Source organism: Gekko japonicus, unplaced genomic scaffold (genome assembly GCF_001447785.1).
Source record: "Gekko japonicus isolate JY-2015 unplaced genomic scaffold, Gekko_japonicus_V1.1 scaffold1381, whole genome shotgun sequence".
NCBI lineage: Eukaryota > Metazoa > Chordata > Lepidosauria > Squamata > Gekkonidae > Gekko > Gekko japonicus.
The window spans coordinates 15,296-31,680 of NW_015160883.1; positions in this window are offsets into that span (position 1 = coordinate 15,296).

Consider the following 16,385-nt stretch of genomic DNA (forward strand, 5'->3'; position numbering starts at 1 on the left):
TGGAGTATGAGCTATAGGCTGACTCCATTTCATTTACCAGTTCGTCCGCTGTTAAACCTATTACTGGAGCGATAATCTCACCAAGCACCCTCTTCAAGTCTTGCCGATCCGTTTCAGGAACCCCCTGAAACCTGAGAATCATGTTAGCTTTTTCCATCTGTAGCTGCAAAACTCAATTCTCTTGGAAATTCTGCTTCGTTTCCACATTTCCCAGCCTTTTCTTCAACTTCTTGCTTGTGGTGTCTATCTCTTTAATTTTCTCGTTTGCCTGCTCCACTTTTTTCTCTGTTTCATTCAGCTGAAGCTGCTGTGCTGCAAAGTTTTTATTCATCACGGTCAATTGCTGGTTAATACCATCGAGTTGCTGCATCACCGGCTTGAGCATATACGCCAGGAGTTTGAGGACATCTGCTCCCTCTTCCGGTCTCAGACTCTGACTGCCCAGCTTTGTTTTAAACTTTCTCTGCTGGGCCGCCATCTTCCCTGTTTTGTTTACAGTTTCTGCCGTTTCCACACAACTCGGAAAACTCGCCAAACGACTTCGCGATTCAGATAAGTCTCTCAAAACACTTTCAGTTTACTTTCTCCCCTCTCCCCCTTCATGTCCGTTAGCCGCTCATTCGCACAAGAGGCGTCCCTCTTTGCAATCAGTGTTTTCAACCGCGGGGGGGGGGATAGCTTTTCAAACTACTCCATTTTATTCAGAACTCACGTTCATTGTCGGTCAGTTTCTTTGACCACGCTCAGTTTTATGCCATTCCGCTTGATCTCTGGTGCTTGTCCTGGTCAGTCCAGCTTATGCCCGAAGGCCACTCAGTGACTGGACCATCAGGGCGGAGGGGAGCCTCAATTCTCTGGCATTACGCCATCAAACAGGCTACCCCTCACAGCAAATAGTGGGAAATTGAGCAGTACAATCAGTGGAAATGGGAGACTGAAGGCGGAACAACTGTTTTTGTGGAATCAGTCTCTATGTTGATTTATTGGTTAAGAACCTAAAAGATTAAATATATACACATAGGAGGGCCAGATCTTAAAATCAATAGATATAGAACATTAACATATGGGTAATACAGGTAATACAAGGCCAACTGGCCTTCTTCAGTGGTCAAACATAACTAATACATATAGGCTCAATGTTGCAATTCTAAAACAAAGTATTAATCAATGTAGGACCAATTGAAAATTATATTATGATAATTATCAGGTTCAAGGCTAAGGTGTACAATGGAGGCCTCATATGATATTGCCTAATCAGGTGCATATGGTACTGCAATAATATGCCTTCCTATTTTGGTCCAAAAGATACAATTTCAAATGCAATAAGAGTGCATGTATCATAATGGTGCGTAATAAATACACACCATTATGATTTTTGATACACGAGTTATAGATTGCAGTTGTATCTTTGCAACATTGAGCCTACTTGTATTGTTTATGTTTGACACTGAAGAAGACCAGTTGGCTGAACATGTGGGGTCACATTAGGTCTTGTTTGTGAATACTGTATGATGTTAATTCTTATTGAGGCTACATTTGGGCCTATAACTTTTTAAAAATAATTTGTACTAAATACATGTATTTTTGGATAACCTGTATTAACTATATGTTAATGTTCTATGCCTATTGATTTTAAGATTGGGCCCTCTTATTTGAAGAAGAAGAAGAAGAAGAAGAAGAGAAGACGAGATTGGATTTATACCCCTCCCTTCACTTGGAGTCTTAGAGCGGCTTACAAACTCCTTTCCCCTCCCCTCCCCACAACAGACACCCTGTGAGGTGGGTGGGGCTGAGAGAACTCTGACACAAACTGCTCTTTTTCAAGGACAGCTGTGCCAGAGCTTGTGACTGACCCAAGGTCACATCAGCAGGTGCAAGTGGAGGAGCGGGGAATCAAACCCGGTTCTCCCAGATTAGAGTCCGCACACTTAACCACTACACCAAACTGGCTCTCAGTTCTTAGGTTCTTAATTCAGTTTTCATAGGTTAAGCTTTTTGTCCCCCTTCATTTTTTGTTCTTTGATTTGTTGGTTAAGCCATTGTCATTTGCGTATCATTTTAATGTTTTGGCAACAGGCAGAGAACATAATAATGTGGGAAACAGGGCTGCCTCCCACCATGTCAGCCTTGGGTTCATTTTTAATGTAGCATGGCATCAATTCTTGTTGCTTTCTTCCTATTTCCTGTTACAGGCAGGAAGGTCAATTTCCCCCATTACTCAATAGCTCCAGTATCCTGTTCAGTTGGGGGTTAAACATGACTTGACTTGGTTGTTTACTACTGGGGAGGAAAGTTTTGTTTTTGAAGAAAATATTAGAACTTCAGGTTTCAGCAGCCTTCTAACCAAACTATTTGAAAAAGGAGGAAAAAATGTTAGGCAGACACATTCTTTTCAATGAGGTCCCAAGAAAGCTTTCAATTAAGTAAAAAACAATTGACTGATGTTCCACTCCTTACTGGCAGGAAGCTCTATGTAGCATTTCTAGAGCTTTTCCCCTCATTCTGCCCAACATGTGGGCTCAGTGTCAAGCTGTGAGTTTATAAATCTCTCTCAGCACTTATCTAAGCTCAACATGAATTATAGGATTGCCAAATCTATTTAATGCAGGGTTTCTTTTTTGCTGTTGCTGTTCAATGCAAGGAGAAAAATGGACAATTTTATGGTCAGAAAGATGCTCCTTCCTACAAAATTACAATTATGAATGATCCCTAGACAGTTAGGGATTTATTCCCTTTATTTAAAGAGTCAATCTGTATTCTATCAGTTCAAATTTATGCTGACTTGTAAAGATATTTGTAGTATACATTATAAGATGCTGCTTCTTTCATTAAGCTACTTTGCTTGGAACAGATACAGAATTTCCCATAAAACAATAAAGATATGTACACAACTAAATGTACACTAGCAAAGTGTCCATCATCTGGGAGGAGATACTACATATTTCAAGGAGCTCTGGGGAATGCAATGCATCAAAACAGATTGTGGCCTTTCCTGAAAGAACACTGTCAATGACACAAGGTAGCTTTTGCTACAAAAATGTCCCCAGATGGGGAAACACTTTTTCTCAGAAGATGATGGTTGTTCACTTATGAATACATTTGGAGATACTACTGGGACTGGAACAAATCTGGCTCTTACTTGGTCACACCCACTTGCTTGCTCCTGCCTGCATGACCCACCCTTCATTTCTTAGCTGTATTCACAGTTCTGTTTCTTGGTCACACTGTATGACAAAGTGTTTGGAAAAGTTAACCCACGTGCATACACAGAGAAATAATTACCCAATATGATAACATATAAGCCCAAGAAGATACCTGATGCCATACAATAGAAGGTTGATTCCAGTGAACTGTTGTGTAAGCAACTAAATGATCATGATGGGATTCAGTGACTGCTGTACTGTCATGGTAGAAGGATATGGATGGAGGGGATGTGAACTATGCTTTTGCGAACTATGATTGGATCTGGATGGTGCCTGAGAAACTAACTTCCTGGGAATCATATGTAAGCTCAGGGGTCATTTCCTGCAGGAGCGCACAGGAGTGGAGCTCCGGCAGTAAAGAGCCCAGGGGGCGGGCACATGCAACAAGCCCCACCCCCTGCTCCCAGCAGCCCTCAGTCAGAGCAAGAAGCAACCAGGTAAGTTGCAAAGCCCCCCCCAGTCCAAAACAGTCCAGTGGCACCTTTAAGACCAAGTTTTATTCAGGTACAAGCTCTCCCTCCTCTGCGGGGACAGATCTGCATGTCCCCCCATGTCCCCCCCCCTAATAACTAGCAATCCAAAACAGTCCAGTGGTGCTTTCTGACACACTTCCGGTGATGTCAGGGGGTGTTGCATATGCAAATAAGTTATGCTAATGAGTTATGCTAATGAGCTCCTGCACCTCTTTTTCTAAGAAATGACCCCTGTGTAAGCTAACTTAAATGCCACGGGTGAAGAAAGTCAGGTTATAACTACATAAACAAAGGCATCACATTCTATGCTTTTTAGCAACACTGCAGCTATCTAAGGATGTCACACCACTTTGGCGGTAGTTGGTTTGCATTACTATGCTAGAAACAACTTCCATCAGTACCATAGAGCAGTGGCTATTCAAAAGCCTCTTCAGCCAATATTGACCCAGCTACAAACCTACGCATCCAATATATGGTGGCAAGCTGCTCAGAGGGAATTACAAAAGAAATATAACAAAACAGGGTAGAGCTTTCCCATCTTGGCCTCGCATAAGATGTTTCATGTGTATATGTAGCCTGCATTTAATTTGAGCTACATTCATTTTTAGGATGGGGTAAATACAATAAATGAATAAGAATGTTCTATATAGACTGATTGTCAAGATTCTCTCTCTGTGTACATATTCTTGTGTGTGTGTGTATCTCTCTCATACGTGTACACACAATTGTCAACTACTTAATAAGGCTTATAAACTATCCCTTTGATTACAGGCCTAATAAACGTAGAGTGCATGTGTCTGTGCCTGTATTTTTTAATATCATTATAATAATATTACATGGCAGGCAAAAATATAATGAAAATGATAATTTGCCAAAAAGATTTAAAAAACACTGAGGTGTCACCTATCAAAAGTTCTCCTTCTGTCTGTGATACAGCACAGATTGCAATCGTGACAGTAAATCTGGTGTTATTGTTAATGCCATGGCACTTTGGTTTTTGGCTTGCTTCAGTCCAATCTGTGACATGCTTGTGAATATCTTTCTTCTGTTCTGTCTGTATGGCATATGGATTTCTGGGATACAACGTCAGACCTATCCACATAACAAGTGTTCAGAGAACCTTATCATTTTTAAAAGCCAATTACTCAAAAAGACAAATGTGAAATGTTTCACATTTAATGATGAGCAAATCTGCAAAACAAATGCAATTTTGCTACATCTCAGGGAAAAAAAAGTTTAGTTTAACTGTAAATATTGCAATGGAGTCTTTAGCAATATACATGATGGGTAGGGACCAGCTCATATTATGCATATTTGTACATGACTGTCACTTAAATTTGCAGCATTTTTCATAGTGGCTTGTTTGAAATAAATAGAAAGAAAATAAGGCACAAATGACTGAAATAGAAGTCTGCAAAAATGTCATTGCTCACGTCGAGCATTGGACACTTAAAAAAAAATATTTTGAAAGTCTCACCCAAAAACATGAAAACTGCATATGTCTACAGAGGTAGAGGTCAGTAATGAAACAATTAACAGCAAAAATATGAAACCATTTCCTAGAAATATTTGTCAATACATAAACAATGTTTGGTACCACACATAAGTTCTCTATGAAGCCTGGATTAGTAGCCGTATGTCCTATTCCCAAACTGAAATGGTGTCAGTCGAAATACCTAAAGACAGGGTTTCAAGGCAACATTTTGCTGGGACTAGAAGGGTTCAGACTATGATTCTTTTTGATGCAGCACCAATTATTAAGACTTAGAAACTTGCAAGTCCATATACAGTGCACTCAATTGCATATGTTTATATTTACAGTGTTTCTCTTTTTTCAGCAGAACATCTCCTTTTGATCGTTCAGACATACTTACATATACATCCCAGAGTACGTCTTATATGAATAGAATATTTTTGTCCACTTGTTTCACCTCTGAAGCATAGGTAGAATGAGAAGGGACCTGATCCAAATTGTGTGTGGAGAAGACAGTATAACCTGTGAGATGACAGTAAAGCAGGGTTTTTTGAACTCAGGACTAAAAAATTAGTTATCAATCTGGTATACACTTACTTAGGAGTAATTCCCACTCAACTCAGTGGGATTTTCTTCCAAGTTGCATTATTGTTTGTTTGCTCCATAATACTTGATATGATTAATAAAATTCAGTTACTTAATACAATTGGCATGAGAAGCTGAATGAACATATTTATAAAGTTATAAGGATCAAAAACTTGACATATGTAACATCAGGCAATGTTCACCTTACAACTCATATGCTTTTGAGCTGCATCACTAATGGCAAATCAGAGTGTGGTTTTGTTGTTTTACAGAAGTCCATCCAGAATATGCCTCTCAGCTAACACTACACTTAATTAAGAATTGAATAAATAATTCAAATAGTGTGGTTATATTTTTCTAATCCAGCTCTGCTGTAAAATCTTGAAATTTAGCAAAGCAGAAAGCAAGCATGGGAGAAGATGTTTATTTTAATTGAGATCCTGTTGTTGTTCTGCCATTTTAAGAAGATCGACCATGTCTGTGGATGGCTTGAAGATGGGCAAATGTGCTAAGCTAATATCTGATTTGGGAAATTGACTGTTTTACCTCTAATTGACAGCCAAGCTGTAACAACAAATTCTCGTATCATTGATTTTCAGACGCTATTGTCTTAAAGCCACAATGAACTCTAAAAAAATAATAATACAAGTATCTCTCAGCTTTAGCATCAATTCATAACAGTAAATGTTTTCAAATGCTTAAAAGCTGTGCAGTTGTAAGTATAATGGGCTCAGTAACAAAATGAGCCACAGCTACATTATCACAAAGAGGGTTCACTTTTTCCATTTGCATTTAAAACAAATGACCACAATGGATGAGGTTAAAGGCAGAACATTACAAAACAGAAGAATTTCAGGCTAGTGAACTGAAACACCATTCTCTCCATCTCCTCTTTTTCTTTCAAGTTTTTAGGACGTAAATAAAAACGCTATGCCCTCCCCCCTCCTAGTTGCATACTAAAATACAAATTTATCTAGACGGAAAGCAAATCCAGAAGTCAGAACACAATCACATATCACCTTTTATTAGAACCAACCATATGAAGTCAGCCCGAGTTCATGTGTGAATATCTTAATGTGCGCTCAAATAATTTGCTAGGTAGAACAAAAGGTCTATCATACACATACAGCTCGATTTTAAAGTAATATCATATCAGTGGCTATCTGAACCAGTTCTTTTAGAAAGAGTATATAAAAAGAAACACAACTTTTAAACAATTGTTTCTGTCATGAAAAGATATATAAAAATTAAAAATGCGTTAATGCTCTTTTATTCCAGAACACTGAAACAATGCTGATAGAGGACACAACTCATACAGAAGAAAAGCAGTTTAATCTCATGTGCGTTTCTGTCCTGGATTTTGCTCACCAATTTATTTTTAACTTCTGATACCTTTCAGGAAGTAGGCTATTCTAAGAATTTCTGGAAGAAAAGCTCTAGTTTTACTGGCAGATTGTAAAATGAAAGCTTTAAGAAGGACTTGTTTTCTAATTTACTTTGAGCTTAATCTGAAGGGGTTTAATCACAGCTTGTACGCATCTTCTTTTTAAAAAAAATTGCTATAAGGGTGTGTGGTGGGGAGTAATAATCAGGCAGGAAATCATTACGACAGATGCTGACTTTGGTGATCCCATTTACACATTAACAATCTGATGCAAAACCCCATCTAGACAGTACCTGTGTTAACTGAAGTGTCAGTTGGTCATTAGGCAAGAGAGAATAAAAGGGAAACAGAACATCATTTTTTGTTAATGGCGGGGATCTCCCCCCCCTTCCTTTGCACCTGTTATTCTACTCTTTCTTTCAGCTACATTTCAAAACACTACAGTTGGGGTCTCCTTGCCAACCTGGGATGGCATAAGCCTGGGTAACAGAACAAAATGTGAGGAGGTCCTTCTGTCTTTAACGCCTGTTCTCCAGTGAATCAGCCTCCAATTAATCTGTTTCTTCAGTAGGAGTTTAATAAAAAAAAGTCAAGCACACACATGTTCAGTCTTGTTTAGCAATAAAGCTGTGTTCACATTATCTGCCTAGCCAGGTCAAAAACTGTATATAATTAAATGCCAAAAAGCACTTCAAAATTATAAGAAGGTTTTCTTTAAAAAATAAAAAACCAAGGCTTTTTGGGATATATAATTAATTATGAAAAGTAGGGTGGCTTAAAAAGAGATAACGAGGAGTCTGATGTCACTTTTTATTACATATTTCTAAAAAAAGTTTGTTTCATGGCCAAATGACACGTTTGGGGGGAGGGAACCTCTCACGTTATTAGGCATGCTAGTTTGCATTTTTATGAACCAGTAAATGCAGTTACCCAGATTTTGTATCCACACCATAGAATACAAACTGAGTAGGTTGTGCACATCCCAAATCTCCACACTGTCAGTCAGATATCTCCCACAGTACCAAGACGTTTGTACGAAAAGATGCTGGTCTTCAAATAGGCTTTGAGAAGAAACACTTCTTTTTGCATTGAATTGTATATTCTATATTTGTGAATGTTTTAATGAACAGCATTAGAACTGATTCATACATTCCCTCCTTCATGAGTGTCCACAAGCATCTACCCATGCGGTCTGTTCTCTCCCATCTTCCAGTGGCCAATATGAACATTCCCAGTGGCCAAACATTCACCTTATTAGACCGGCAATTTATATCTTGTATTTTGCCACCCTAGCTAGGATTCTTCTTCTCTGATGGCTGCTGATTCTTCCCTGAGTAAAAAAGTGAGTGGACTTTCCTACTGACTGCTTATAGAAGATCAACCACCACCAGATAGAAGAAATACAAACAATACATTAAAAACATAAAAACAGAGTGAATTACTGTTGCCCAACAGAACTAGCTTCTGCTGAGAGAGAGCGAATGGTGGCAGAATGCTCATCATGACACCAAGTAAATGGAAAAGGACCACTAGAAAGGTCAGGAGAGTAGTGTTCCTGGGACAAGATCTCTAAACTCTACACCGGAAGATCTGGACAGGGCATTGCAAGCTATGGCTGGTTGGCTTAGACTCAGCCGATCGAAATTGAATCAAACGAAGACAGAGGTCCTGTGCCTGAGTCGGGGTAACGTGGGGGTAGGGATCCCACTCCCAACCTTTGATGGGGCACAGTTGGTGCCAGCACTGGAGGTTGAGAGTTTGGGAGTGCTCTTGGATGCCTCCTTAACAATGGAGGCCCAGGTAGCAGCCACTGCCAAGTCAGCCTTTTATTATCTTCAGCTGATCAGGCAATTGGCTCCCTTCCTCGAACACAACGACTTGACAACAGTGATCCATGTTATGGTCACCTTGAGATTGGACTACTGTAATGCTCTGTACATGTGGCTGCCCTTGTCTCAAATCCAGAAGCTGCAGCTAGTGCAGGACACTGCGGCCAGACTGTTGATGGGTCTCCCTATGTGGGAGCACATCCAGCCTGTACTGAAGGCGTTGCACTGGTTGCACTGAAGGCGTTGCACTGGTTGCTGATAGCATACTGGATTCATTTCAAGGAGCTGGTTTTAACATTTAAAGCCCTATACAGTCAGGGTCCGACATACCTAAGGGACCACCTTTCCCCATATGTTCCCCAGAGAGCACTGTATTCAGGGACACAAAATCTGTTGGCCCTCCCAGGCGCTAAGGATGTCAGGCTGGCTATAACCAGGGCCAGGGCCTTCTTGGTGGCATCTCCATACTGGTGGAATGAGCTCCCAGAAGAGACCTATCACAGTTCCTCAGGGCCTGCAAAACAGAGCTCTTCCACCAGGCTTTTGACTAAGAAACCACATTACACACCAAGGAGTGTCCCTGGGCCCTGGTTTTACCATTGTCTATCCCCACCCTGGCTTACCATCTTTATCTCTAGCCTGTGCCCACCATACAATAAACTGAGGGAACTGAGCTGGCGTGAATACCATCGCAACATACGGTCACCTAAGCTGCTTTATAAATATTTCTTGCTCTTGTTCTTATCAGATCATGTTCCAGCGTTTTTAGGGGTATTTAAAATGGTTATTATGTTTATATGTCTATGACAGGTTTTAATTGTACTTTATATGAAATTCTACGTACGCCACGCCACCCTGAGCCCACCTCGGCGGGGAGGGTGGGGTATACACTGAAATAAATAAATAAATAAATAGCTGGTTTTGGCTGCACTGGCATCCAGATTAAAAAAGCAAGAAGTAGGGTGGGGCTTGATTACAGGCAGGTGACGGGAAGTGCCGCCAAGTCGCAGCTGACGTATGGTGAGTCTGTAGGGTTTTCAAGGCAAGAGACATTCAGAGGTGGTTTGCCATTGCTTGCCTCTGTTGAACAGCCCTGTCCTTCCTTGGTGGTCTCCCATCAAAGTACTAACCAGAGCTGACCCTGCTTAGCTTCCAAGATCTGACCAGATTGGGCTAGTCTGGGCCATCCAGACGGAAACTTAATTGCACAGGTTCCATCTTAGAAAGACAGTGCATAAATTGGCCTGGTAGATTGCACAGAAGATTTGATGTAGGACTAGGTTCCGTTAGTAGGGTTGCCAACCTCCGGGTATTACAACTGATCTCCAGGCTACAGAGATCCATTCACCTGGAGAAAATGGCTGCCTTGGAGGGTGAACTCCACAGCATTATAGCCTACTGAGCTTCTCCCCCCCAAACCCCACCCTCCCCAGGCTCCCCCTCCAAAATCTCCAGGTGTTTCCCAAAGGTGGGACATAAATCTTGTAAATAAAATAATAAATGAAATCCCATACTCTAAATACAAATCCTATGTTCTGTAGGAGATGTATAGAAATTACTAGTATCCCAGCTCCAGCCAAACTAGCAGAAATTGCAAGTAGATAAACAGGTGCTGCTTCGGTGGGAAGGTAACAGCGTTCCGTGTGCCTCGGTGTTCAGTCATGCCAGCCACATGACCATGGAGAAGTTCTTGGACAGCGCTGGCTCTTCAGCTTGGAAATGGAGATGAGCACCACCCCCTAGAATCAGATTCGACTGGCTTTCGAGCAAGGGAAACTTTTACCTTTACCTTTATATTACATCCATGTACCTAGAAAAAGCTTCTCCTTTTCCCTTGTCAGTTTTTCCAAGGAAAAACAGTTTTATCATACCCAAATGGCCAGAATCTCACAGACAGTAACTACTGAGGCCTTCCCCTTCTAACGCTCATCATCAGACTACAGTTCAGGAAGAAGTGAGGAGAAAGATGTGCTGGTGGGTTAAACCGTAGTCTGCCTCAGGATCCAAAAGTTAACAAGATGATCGCACCATTGTCAAGAGACTGCATGCATTCTCTTGGAGACTGGCACTGATTTAAACATGCTTTTCAGGGGTCATTTCCTGCAGGAGCGCACAGGAGCGGAGCTCCGACAGTAAAGAGCCCAGGGGGCGGGCACATGCAACAAGCCCCACCCCCTGCTCCCAGCAGCCCTCAGTCAGAGCAAGAAGCAGCCAGGGAAGCTGCAGAACACCCCCCCCCCAGTCCAAAACAGTCCAGTGGCACCTTTAAGACCAAGTTTTATTCAGGTACAAGCTCTCCCTCCTCTGCGAGGACAGATCTGCACGCCCCCCCCCCCAATAGCTAGCAATCCAAAACAGTCCAGTGGAGCCTGAGGGGGGGGAGTTGTCTCCTGACACACTTTCTGTGATGTTAGGGGGTGTGGCATATGCAAATAAGTTAGGCTAATGAGTTATGCTAATGAGCTCCTGCACCTCTTTTTCTATGAAATGACCCCTGCTTTAAGTTATTGGGGCCTTTTGAAGAGTCAGTATGGTGTAGTGGTTAGAGCGTTTGACTAGGACGCGGGGGGCCTAGGTTTGAAATCCCACTCTGTGATGGAAGCTTGCTGGGTGACTTTGGGCAAATTACACAAACTCAGCCAAACCTAGCTCACAGGCTCGTTGTGAGGATAATATAGAGATGATTATTGTAAGCCACTCTGGCTCCCCATTGGGGAGAAAAGTGATATATAAATAACAACAACAATAATAATTTAAAGTTTAGGTGTTAAACCAATAAAATTGGCATGAACTATCCATATTTGTGGAGCTGTGGTGGCTCAAGTGATTAAGACGCTGAACTGCAGGGTGTGGAAGGTCGGTAGTTCAGCAGTTCGAGACCCGAGTGTGCTGCATGATGGAGTGAGCTCCCATCTCTAGTTCCAGCTCCTGCCAACCTAGCAGTTCGAAAGCAAGAAATTGCAAGTAGATAAATAGGTACCACTTCAGTGGGAAGGTAACAGTGTTCTGTGCGCCTTGGTGTTTAGTCATGCTGGCCACATGACAACGGAAATGTCTTCGGACAGCGCTGGCTCTTCGGCTTTGAAACAGAGATGAGCACCACAACCCTAGAGTCAGATTCGACTGGCTTTTGAGCAAGGGAACCTTTACCTTTATCCATGTTTGTGACTGATTACCTGAGTTAGGACGCAGGTGCTGGTTATGCACCTGTTCTTTCTGGTTGGACCATATGGGCATTTCCCCTTTCATTTTGATTTGTATACTAACTACACTGTGTTACAATGCATATTTCCATCACCAGGTGTTGCTACAGTTTTGAATGCACAGCTAACAGCTCTACAGCAACACCTAGTGGCAAGATTTGAAGGGATGCACCTTAAAAACAGCTGATTGTTCATTAATTCCCAATTCCACTGCCATACTCTACAGCAAACAACTGCAAGGTATGTCGGTAAACTGAACATTATATGACAAAATTATATTGATTATTGAATACGTGGATTATGTAACTTGGTGATAATCGCTGATAATCTGCGTTGTTGATCATCTGCAGTAATGAATACAAAATGATACAAAACCAAGATTCATTTCAAACTGAAATCAATCCGTATCCATTCATATTTGAACAGACAATATTCTGCACAACATAGCACCTCAGTCTAGAGAAATGGCACCCACTTCAGTCAACGCAGACCAATCATACAACAACATTTCCCAGCCTTCCCCTACAGGGAAAAAAATCGTATTCTATATTGGAAGAAGAACAAGAGAAATGCTACATCATTTCCACTCTTTCAAATACATTTTAAAATTATTCATAATACTGGGGAAACAATGTTTGGGTACTAGAGGTGAAAACATTCCCAAGTTTCTCAGAGTGGTTTCATATCTCTTTCCCAGCACAATGCAAGGTGATGACAAAGTGGCTTTAATGAATTCAGATAAAGCAAGAATGTGTGTCAGGGTCTAGGGTTTCCAACCTCCAGGTGGGGCCTTGAGATCTCCCTTGGGTACTAGAGGTGAAAACATCCCCAAGTTTCTCAGAATGGTTTCATATCTCTTTCCCAACACAATGCAAGTTGATGACAAAGTGGCTTTAATGAATTCAGATAAAGCAAGAATATGCGTCAGGGTCTAGGCTTTCCAAACCTCCAGGTGGGGCCTTGAGATCTCCCAGAATTACAACTGAAGACTATGAAGATCAGATCCCCTGGGGAAAATGGATGCTCTGGAGGGTGGACTCTATGGTACTGTACCCCACTGAGTTCCCTCTCCTCCATAAGTCCCACCCTCATTCCACAGGAATTTCCCAATGCAGACTTGGCAGCCCTGCCTCAAGCTTATGCATTCCTTCCCAGTCCCTGCTGGGAAGATAACAGAGTTACACCTAAGTCCACTGAAGTCAAGGGAATTAGAAATAAGGCAGCCAGGTCCTGTGCTTTGGCAGGCAACCTCTCACCATTGGCTTTTGTCCCCCTGCTTGATAGGGTAGCAGGGAGGAAATGAGGATGCTGTAATTGTTTTCCACGAGGCCACAATGTCACTTCTGTGTGTGTAACTGGAAGTGACATTGCCATGTCACAAGATACTCTGCGTACACATCTATGGTTTTCAAAGTTTCAGGGACATGCTAAAGCATCCTTTGATATGGTGACCTCTTTACGCAGCTGGATGTGATGAGATGTCATGGTGTCAAAGGCTGCTAATTCGGTAAATCTCTACCCTCCCCCCATAGTCCCAGGCGTTGCCACTCAAGGACTAGCAACCTTATTTAAGAAGGGTCTGACCATGCTTAGAATTGTACTGAAATTTAGGTGAGTCCACATTTATTTGGTTGTAGGCACCGAGACAGGAGGTAGGGCACAAGTATCTTCAGGTATCAGGAAGAAAAGAAAAACCCTGTAAAGTCCAAAAAGTGTTTCTTGCACATCTGTTTTGCAATCTGTAAGTGGAATTTACTATGGCTGTCTGTTCAGGAAGCAGAATACTGAGTGGGAAAGGTCTCTTGGACTCTCTCTGCACACACACACACACAAGCTAGAGAGCTTTGCTAAGGTGCAATAATCTTAAAAAGGAGTAGTTTTGGAGAAAGGGCTGCAAAAAATATTTTATTGGTTTCTATGATGTCATGGCCATCTGTTATGGTAAAAATTAAGTAGAACAATATCAACATCAAATGTCAATATCAAAAAAGAAGAATCTAGACAGACAAAAATAGTTCTACTGCTCTTAAAGCATCTTTGCTGTTTCATCACAAAGCTTTACAAAAATAAACACTGGCTGATGGACATAGCATTTGTACCAAACTATGAAAACTGAGGTTTAATACTGAAACACAAATTTAGTTGCATGAATATCTAGAATGCAGATTTCTACTGGCTTGAGGAACTAGCTCTCTTTCCACTGAAATATACTGATTGTCTTTTGAACATGTAGCAGATTTCAGGCTTTTAGAAACAATCAAATTACTTTTGTCTATTTTTTGTACACTATAGACATTTATAATGGAAATCAATTGTCTACTGTATAAAGTAGCAGAACTCAGAAGTTTTACTACTGTAGATTAGAAAGTATAAATACGGTTTGGGATCTATGGGGAAAACAGTCTTGTTTGAGAAAGGGACATCTGGAGTTCCGGGCAGTGCATTCTCTGTGTTGGTATGTGAACTTTACTTTAGGATTAGAGCAAAATGGCAGCCTCATGAATATCTAACCCATCCATCACCCACTGAGCAGGAGGCAGCCTCCAGAGTAAAAAAGTTTCCAAAAATTGCAAGATGTCATAATGCAACATTTAATTTTCAGTCTGTTATATTTTATCTTATTTTGCTTCATGGGACTCTTTTAAAATATTGTAATCAACATGGCTTCTGTGCATTAGGAAGTTGTTAGATTCATTTGCAACTAGAAAAGAATTAAAGAAGGTCTACCCAATCTTATCCATGCTCACTCAATTGCAAGTCCCACTAATAAGAAATGAATTTATTCCCAAGTAAATCACCATAGGACTGCACCAATAAACTCAAAATATGAAATTGCCAAGTCTCCATGAATATCCTGAATTTTCACTTTCTTGTTTTAAAAAAGAATTTCTTAGAACTGTTTAATCCCACTTCTTTTTCCTATCTGTTTCAAAGCCAAATTGGAGAATTTATCGTTACTGGGCAGAAAGGAAAGTAGGTTTACTGTCCATAGACTATAATCCAGAGAAGTTTAATAAAGCCTTTTCTTTCTTTAATCTGATTGGCTAGCAACTGGGCTGGCCAGCCCCCAACAACTAGGCTGTCCATTGTCAGGCAAGTGGACTGGCTAATCAGATGGTGCCTTCCATTGAAAACTGTGCTGTTCACAAGAACAGCTTTCATCTAGATGGGATCCTTCCATTCATCCTGGGCTAGGAGGATAGATTGAGTTGAGGACCAACTATGAAATAATTACTTCTCCCTGAACATTTTGGTTGGGAATTGTTCAGTCATAAGACTGAAGGATACACTAAAGGCAATTTCCACTGCAAAAAAGAAACAATCACACATTTTCTCATTTAATGCTGTGGGGGCTTCTTGCCAGACTGGAATGGCATGTTGATAACCTGTTTCCCAAAAATGTGGGATCTGGAAAAGATCAGAGTGAGGGACGAATAGCTGCCAATGTCACTCACCAGGTGGTTATTATTGACCCCTACTGTACTTTACACCAGATATTATATTGGTGTTGCCATCCTCATACTCAGTATTGTATACTTAGCTGATGTTATAGAGATTACAAGATGGTACTCTATAAAGGCTTGATCCAAGATGGCTCCCTATGGGACTTGGATGTGGAAACTGTGAATGGAATTTTCAACATCTATTTGATTACTATACCACAGTGTGCCATCTTCTATACTCCGAATCTCAAGTCACTTACAAACTCTTAGTTAAGAGATCTTCTATTTATTTATTTATATTTATTTATGCTTTCGACTTGTATCCCGCTCGAACCCCGAGGGGTCTCTGAGCGGCTTTCCGTAACTTCTATCCCTATCTATGGCCACACATAGTCAGGGGTGGGGACTGCCCTACCGGCACCCAGTGGAGGGACTCGCTGTTCTTTTTCCGGTTTGGCTTTTGTCGGCTCGGCTTTTCAGTTTGACTCCTCTTCTTCTCCTTCAGGTGGTCTTCAGAGTCGGCTGTATTCGGCGGATCCGTCTGGCGCGTGGTTCACGTCAGTGCGGCTCTGGCTCTGTCCATTTGGCTCCGCCATGCCTGCGCCTTGATGTCCTTTGCATCTTCTGGCTCTGCCTCCACTGTCATCCGATCCACCGGTGGTGTTACACCTCCTTGCCGCCACTGCTCGCCACTTCACTTGTCGCCACCGCCACGCGTCATTCTGCCATCGCTGCTCGCCGCCGATGCTCCATCAGACCCCACAACGGAGGAGGGTGCCCCCTGCCACCTA